This window comes from Ambystoma mexicanum, chromosome 10, assembly GCF_040938575.1.
Source record: "Ambystoma mexicanum isolate Mex_15411 chromosome 10, UKY_AmexF1_1, whole genome shotgun sequence".
Classification (NCBI taxonomy): domain Eukaryota; kingdom Metazoa; phylum Chordata; class Amphibia; order Caudata; family Ambystomatidae; genus Ambystoma; species Ambystoma mexicanum.
In genome coordinates, this window is record NC_090932.1 from 1,679,429,936 (window position 1) to 1,679,438,319 (window position 8,384).

At 49.6% G+C, this 8,384-nt stretch overlaps 1 non-coding gene across 1 annotated transcript; it reads right to left on the reverse strand.

Moving 5' to 3' along the window:
• Nucleotides 1-7,198: 7,198 nt before the first annotated feature.
• TRNAF-GAA (transfer RNA phenylalanine (anticodon GAA)) lies at nt 7,199-7,271 on the reverse strand. Its single transcript has one exon. It is a non-coding gene; the product is annotated as a tRNA-Phe (tRNA).
• Between the last annotated feature and the right edge of the window lie 1,113 nt (nt 7,272-8,384).

Sequence of the window (8,384 nt, forward strand, 5' to 3'; positions counted from 1 at the left end):
TTTTTTCTCCTGCTAAGAGTGAGACTCTTTTTTCCCCACTCTTAGACATTTTTGCTATGTGTGTTCTAGGCTATTTTTGTGTTTAATGTCTATGGGGTTTCTCTCACCTACATAGGAACCATCTTTACTCAGATGTGTTACACAGCACCCTCCGTGCAGTGACACAGGGGTGTCGTAGCGACCCCCAAACATAGACTCCATACCCTGGGACTGACTACTGTCTCCCAGGGCATGTAAAGTCCCCATTGACTTTACTAGTCAATTTTTGTGAACTAAACCAGTACAACCCATCTTACTATGGAGGTACTGGGAAGGGTTAATAGATTTTCCCTTGTGTTCATTTTCGAGAGGGTACCGTACAGTCCCTCTCGCAAAAGTTTCTGGCTGGTGGCAGTGGTTACTACCGTAAATATTCAACCGTGAATATTTTCCTATGGGATTTTCCCATTGTTCGAGGCTACCACATTCTCTGACAGCCTCTAACATACCGCCGGTGTATTTTAATATTAACTTTACTCTGGTAGGTTTTATTTGCCAGAACTTTTATATAACTTCTTTCTCGTGTCTTTCTCTAAACTCCTAACCCAGGTCAGGGATCCTTTGTTCGTCCTTTTGGCGGGCTTCTGCCAAGAAGCCCTCCTTTCGGCGCCACTGAGTCTAGGGTGGATCCATTGTGTGGGAGGGGGAGTTGGACCCCTGGACAGGGTTGCCTCAGCAACCCATGTCACACTCTATCCTGATAGGCTGGAGGGTCTCCCACCAAGATGACCACTCCACTGTGTGAGTGACAGCTAGGCTGTATAAATGGGCTCTTTTTGCATAAAACAGGGTCCTGAGGACTGAAGAGCAAGACGTCGCCACTGGAACTCAGAAGCCGAAGAGGAGAGAAGCTAAAGACATCTGCAATGACTGAACCACCGGTGAAGCCCTGCTGCAGCGTCTCACCACTTTTCTCCACACGACGAGAGAAGATCTTCATCTGCAAGAGCCTTCTTCCCTTGAGCTGGTGGGGCCAACCAGTTTGCCAATCGCCTTCCTGGACCTGCCCTGGTCGAATCACCAGTACCCTTTACTTGGAGACCGGGTAGCCAGGCACCCGTCCACCCAGACCGCGATTTAAAGGAGCGTACCTTTTATTCGTCGGGCAGCACCGCGGCTGGTTTCATCCCTGGGTAGTGCAGTAACACGAACCGTCCTCCACGACGAGAACCTCTCTTCCTCTGCTGGATCCCCCTAACTGCAGGAACTACCAGGAACAACCGCCACCGCAGGAGCCACTTCAGGAGCCACTTCTTCATTTATAAGGTACATTGTTCTGCCAGGCTGCCCTTTCTGCGTGGTAGAGCTAAAGGTGTTTTAAATCCTTTACCTACCTGTTGGGTTGGCCGCCCCTCTCTCTTAACATTGTCTTTCACCTTCTGCATCCACCTTTTCAACCTCGTTAACCAAAGACTTGACTGCAGTACGTTTTGCTCCTGGGCCCTTGCCCTGTACCACTGACTCTGGCACAGGCCTACAGACTCTGGCTACATTTGTTAGAACTGTATTCACTAGATTGCTTCTCAGCTAGAACTGTGTTGGTGCACCTACTTCTTATAAACACCCCTTCCTTCCCACTTTTAAACCTTGTGCCATGTTGCTCAGTTTTCATTTAAGTATTTGCTATACTGATGTACTGCCTTGCCTAAACTGGTTCACAAACCCATGGGAAGTGTTGCTGGGGCCTATAAGAAGATATTTCTATATGACTTGTGTTTTCATTCCCTTGGAAGAAATTGCTAGAGTGCCATTTGTGTTTGGTTTTCACTGTGCCATTTTGCTCAGTTTTCACTCTTGCTCAAACTTGTCTACAATTTAACTAGGGAGTTGTGTATACATCCTTTGACTGAATTTAACTTACTTAAGAACCGTGATAAAGGTGTTTTATTAGTAGTGTACAAAATAAATATATATTCCTTTTTAATACAAAGCTTTGGTCAGTGTTTCCTTCTTCCAAAGTGCTGAAGGCCTATTGTGTAAACCCTGAATACTGCTCATCTCCCTCTTGAGATAAGTCTGACTACTCAGCCACAGCTACCAACTAAATCTTTGTGGTACAGACTGATACCAAAGGGGATTTATTGCTCACACCTGTAGTCCTAATCTTCTGTAGTGCTCCCTAAGGGAACTGCACAGGATTCTGCCTAACACTGATGCCCCGGCTCTGGCTGGAGACAAAATCCCTGTTTTATTGTTGGCGTATGATGCGATTCTAAATTGTCCTCTGGGTGAAAAATGCAACTGCATTTGTTCTCATAGGTTTGTGAGGGGGTAGGGTTACCATTTAACATAGATACATTCATTAATGTCTACCTAATGGCCCTGTCATCGTCCAAGGCCCTCAGGCCAATCTCCTCCTCTTTGATAGGCGCTTCCCTCGCCTCATCAATTTCCTTTCATCTCCTGCTGTCCCCTCCTCTCCCCCCTTGGCTACCTTGCCCTCACTCTCCTCCTCCTCCTCCTCTGCCCCTCCGAGGGCTCTTTCTCCTCCACAGGGCATACCTCCGATCTGTACCCCTCCCCGGAAGGTCTTTAAGGCTGGCAACCTTCTTCATATTGCCACTCTCAACTCTTGCTCTGCCGTCAAACACTCCTCTGACATCTGCCACCTCCTTGAAGAACTAGACCTTGATGTCCTTGGTCTTACTAAGACATGGTTCACGGCCAGCTCAGTCACGAGCTTATACACTCTCCTCCCTGATGGCTACAAGATCCTCTCAGCACCCAGATCCTCCCGGTGGGGGGGGGGTAGCCTTGATCTTTCCTGAGTGGATTCCTGCCTCTATCATTCCCACTCAGACTTACTTCTCTTTTGAATGCCTTGGCTGTAGGCTTTCTCTCTCGCCTTTCTCTTACTGTGGTTACCATCTACCGGCCTCCTGGTCAAATCACCTCATTTCTCTCTGAGTGGGCAGACCTCTCCTCCTCCCTCCTGGCCTCTACCACTCAACTCCTCCTTTCTTCAGATGTAAAAGGCCCAAGTCAAGCAGGCTGCCTTATATGGTGCAGAGCTCTGGGGCCACTCGAACTGTAGGAAATTGGGGACATTTGAGAATGGTTTAATAAAGAACACCCTAAGACCCCCGTGTGGGACATCCACAATCTTAATCGACGGGGAGATTGCTCTACCTGCCACAGGGGCCATTGTGACCCTAATACCCATTTTACATTGAATAAGATTGTGGAGCAGAGTGGAGCTACATACGTTTATTGACATTTTGGGGGCAGCCAGGAGCTTTGTGTATGAAGTGGTTTTCGTGTGTCAAAAGTTGGCTGCATTTGATAGGTCATAGTGATCTCTGGCAGTGTCCTGCTGACATTGGGGGTAACGCTAAACAAATCATCGAAGCAACCTACCAGCAGAAAATAGATCAGGACTTCTTGAGATCTGTATTCACTTCTGCAATGATAATCTATTTGGAGAATAAGAGCAGCAGGGGATATAAATCATATTTGGATATTATGAGACCTAGTTTGCTGTATACTAAATAAAGGTTCAACATCCTAGCATCCTACCAGTGGCAGCAATACGGAATGCACGGGTTACGACGGAATCAAATAAATGTCTATACTGCCTGCATAGGGTCAAATCACTGGAGCACTTCCTTCTAGCATGCCCCTTCTATCTTTCATATAGAAGGATGCATCTGAGGCCAAGATTTCAATGGTTTGGTAACAGATCATCAAGTCAAGCACTGTTAATTTGAAGAAGGTCTGATGATGCTCCAAATGTCTCTAAGGAAGGCATGTTATCAACAGTAAGACAGACACACGTGACCACAATTCAAGGGTGTTTATTGAACTTCAAAAAGGGTTTGAGAAACGCCCATCTAATCCTAAATCTACAGATGGGAGCAAGCTACGGCCATCAAATAATAACGCAGGTCCTAGTGGTGTCTCGTCAAAATAAAAGTGCCTATACTAATAAACCTATTGCCAATCCTTACCTCTAAATACAAATAATGTGGAAACAATGTTTTGTAAAAGAAAGAAGTGTTCAAGAAATAATATGTCAGGATGTTCAAGCCTTTGGCTTCCCTTCACCACGTTTTCAGCACAGGATATGATGGTAAAGTCAAGCTTAGCACAGTCTCTGGCTTCTCTAGAATGAGAGTGCAGTTGAAACGTTAGCACCAGGGCCTGATACGACGAACAAACAGTAAGTTATTTTCCTCTCGGAATTTCACACATGCTCAATTTCTCAGGTGATTATATACAGCTAGTGGTGAAAAGACGTGCTCTGAGGAATGCAATTAGGCTCCTTAAGAATAACCCCTTGGCCGATATAGACACATTCATCAAGAAACTGAAAAACCAATATAAATATTGGCTTTGTTGGAATCGGTTTCTATGGTCCAACAGAATGCAGAAAGAATGCTTAAAGCCATCAGTAAGAAAGATTTGTGCGCAGTATGGAATTTGATTAAATCTAATGGTAACACTCAGACAAATGATCAATCAAACGCTGTCTCGGAGGATAAATGGACAAACCATTTTGAAAGGTTATACTCCGAACCGGGTTCCTTAGAATTACAGATCTTTAAATCACAGCCGGTCTGGAATTTGGATCACGACTTGGAGGTAATAGTCACCTTGATAAAGAAAGCTAGTACCTCTCATGCCCCAGGACCAGATGGCCTATCAAACGTAATTTTCTCAGTTCAGGCAAAGCCTCAGCCCTTGCACCTCTCAGTTCAGACAGAGCCTCAGCCCCTGCACTGTCAGTTCAGGCAAAGCCTCGGCCCTTGCACCTCTTAGTCCAGGCAGAGCCCCAGCCCTTGCAGCTGTCAGATAAGGTGGGGCCCCAGCCCTTGCACCTGTCAGATCAGGGAGGACCTCAGCCCTTGTACCTGTAAGTCAGGCAGAGCCTCAGCCCTTGCACCTGTCAGCTCAGGGAGGACCTCAGCCCTTGCACCTGTCAGTTCAGGCAGAGCCCCAGCCCTTGCACCTGTCAGTTCAGGGAGGACCTCAGCCCTTGCACCTGTCAGCTCAGGCAGAGCCCCAGCCCTTGCACCTGTCAGCTCAGGCAGAGGTTCAGCCCTTGCACCTTTCAGTTCAGGCAGAGCCCCAGCCCTTACACCTGTCAGATCAGGGAGGACCTCAGCCCTTGCACCTGTCAGTTCAGGCAGAGCCTCAGCTCTTGCACCTTTCAGTTCAGGCAGAGCCTCAGCCTTGCCCCTCTCCGTTCAGGCAGAGCCTCAGCCCCTGCACCTCTCCGTTCAGGCAGAGCCTGAGCCCTTGTCCCTCTCAGTTCAGGCAGAGCCTCAGCTCTTGCACCTCTCAGTCCATGCAGAGCCTCAGCTCTTGCACCTCTCAGTTCAGGCAGAGCCTCAGCCTCTGCACCTCTCAGTTCAGGCAGAGCCTCAGCCCTTGCCCCTCTCCGTTAAGGCAGAGCCTCAGCCCTTTCACCTGTCAGTTCAGGCAGAGCCTCAGCCCTTGCACCTGTCAGCTCAGGCAGAGGTTCAGCCCTTGCACCGGTCAGTTCAGGCAGAGCCCCAGCCCTTGCACCTGTCAGCTCAGGCAGAGGTTCAGCCCTTGCACCTTTCAGTTCAGGCAGAGCCCCAGCCCTTACACCTGTCAGATCAGGGAGGACCTCAGCCCTTGCACCTGTCAGTTCAGGCAGAGCCTCAGCCCTTGCACCTGTCAGTTCAGGGAGGACCTCAGCCCTTGCACCTGTCGGTTCAGGGAGGACCTCAGCCCTTGCACCTGTCAGTTCAGGGAGGACCTCAGCCCTTGCACCTGTCAGCTCAGGGAGGACCTCAGCCCTTGCACCTGTCAGCTCAGGGAGGACCTCAGCCCTTGCACCTGTCGGCTCAGGGAGGACCTCAGCCCTTGCACCTGTCAGCTCAGGGAGGACCTCAGCCCTTGCACCTGTCAGCTCAGGGAGACCATAGTTTGACCCCTAAAGAGCACTAGCAAGGGCCTGTGGGCTGTAATCTCCAGATTATAATAATGCCCCTGGGCAACAGCAGCAGGAATCTCGCCGACATGCACCCACATAAAATCCCCAAAGCAAGGGCCAAACGCGAGCATGGTCCGCGGACTACAATCTCCGTGGGGGGGAGGGCGGAGAGAGGGGGGTAATGAATGTAGTGACTTTACTACAACCCCCCCCCTCCAATGCCCTGGACAAACGAGATCCCAAGTTGTACAAATCTGAAATCACATGTAAGAACCCTAAATAAACTCAATCCAATCGTACAGGGAGTGTGTACATTGTGAGCAAAGGAAATGTGGAAAAGAAACACAAATAACTTTACAATTCATTTAATTGTAAAAGGAAAAGTGACTCTCCCCGTCGGGGAATTGAACCCCGGTCTCCCGCGTGACAGGCGGGGATACTGACCACTATACTAACGAGGACCGCTGGGGCTCCCAGCGGAAAAGCCCTATATGAAGAGGAGGCGGGTCATGAGCAGCCACGGTGCGCTATCATAGGCTGCCTATAAAGCCTCCCAAAGAGGAGGCGGGGCGTGAGCAGTCACAGTGCGGTATTATAGGCTGCCCATAATGCCTTCCACAGAGGAGGCGGGGCGTGAGCAGTCACAGTGCGCTATTATAGGCTGCCCATAGAGCCTCCCAAAGAGGAGGCGGGGCGTGAGCAGTCACGTCCCTCTCTGATTGGGTGTCAGTCTCCGTCCCTTCACCGGAGGAGGCGGTGCATGAGTCACAACAGCCCTCTCTGATAGGCTGCCAGCCACCGTCCCTCACTCAAGGAGGCGGCTAGGCTGCCAGCCACCGTCCCTCACTCACTCAAGGAGGCGGTGCATGACCAATAATAGACTTGTCTGATAGGCTGCCACCCACCGAGGAGGCGGGGAGTCAGCCACCACGGGCCTATCTGATAGGCTGCCAGCCATCGCCCGCCCCCTTTCGGGCACACCAGACAGGTTGCCGAGCAGCGGAGCAGGGGTACTCTGTGGTGTGTGACTTTGCAGGAGGCGGCGGGGGGCGCACCGGGTCATTGGTACCTGGTGTGCGAGTACCACCCGTGCTGTGTCTTGCTGTGCCGCCCTGTCGGGACTCCCATGACGACGTTTGTTATTCTCGTGCCTCAGTTCTTTCGCGCCAGTGGTGTCGTTTTCTATAATTACGAGGGGGTGTGGGTAGGTCAATGGTAGTGTAAATAATTATGTTCTCTTCAAAGTTCAAAACGTTCTGCCGAAACCCGGGATCGAACCAGGGACCTTTAGATCTTCAGTCTAACGCTCTCCCAACTGAGCTATTTCGGCTGAGGAGTAGAGTCCGCGGATCTGGATGGCAGATGTGGTAAGTGCACAAGGAACAGGTGAAAGTGTGCACACACCTCTAAATGAAGGAGCATGTAGCCAAGGACAGGGCTACAGCATAGGGGAGCCATGCAAAACCATGCAACTACCTACACATAGGCAGTGTGTATACACAGGAAGCAAGACTAGGGACATTGGCCATATGCACATTATGCACGCAGGAAAACACCTATCCCCAAGGGTAAGATGAGGAGGGGTGGGGAGCTCAGGATCCCTGAACTGGAAGGACAGTCACAGCTGGGAAAACAATACAGAAATAGGCTACAAATATATCATGAACAAAACAGGCACATCACATCTTAAAAACAGTATCTCAAGAAGCATCACTAAATAGAGAAAGACAAACCCACATCTGAGTAGTTGGAGGGGCCCTGCTGGTGCATTGAGCAGGTGTGGTGAGCAAAAAACGGACCAAGTATTCCAGAAGTTTCATAGAGAAAAGGAGGAGAGAGATCGGCTGGGACCAAAGGGGCCAAGGAGTTGTTTTTAGCAGAAGGATAACAGTGGCATGCTTGGGGAAGTGGGGATAACCCTGATAAGCAAGGCAGTGTTCACAGCTTTGGCAACAGATGGACAAAGTGAGGCAGAATGTCCTTAATAATACAAAGCAGGAATTGGATGCCCAGGGGCGGCAGACAAGTTTGAACATGGCCGCAGAGACATCAAATGGAGAGACAGTAGACAATGTAGACCAAGAAGTGGCAGGCAAGGATTCTGTAGGAGAATGCGGATTGAATAACTGAACAGAGGAGGAGTTGATTTTGGACCTAATTTAATCCACAAAAAAGAGGGACAAGGAATCTCATGGGTCCTGCGTAAGTGGGACAGGATCAGGTGCAGCTGAGGAAAGACTCCATACAATTGTAAACAACTCTTTGGCGTAGATACAGGAGGTCTCAATAAGTGAGACATTGTGAATCTGTTTGGCACTGAGAATGGTACGATGATACGGCGCAGTGGCCTGCCATAGGGCAAGTTTAGCAGTAACAGTCTGCGCTTCAAAGGGAGCGCCCGAAATTTATCAGTGAAACAACGCTGGGATGGATAGTAAACCAA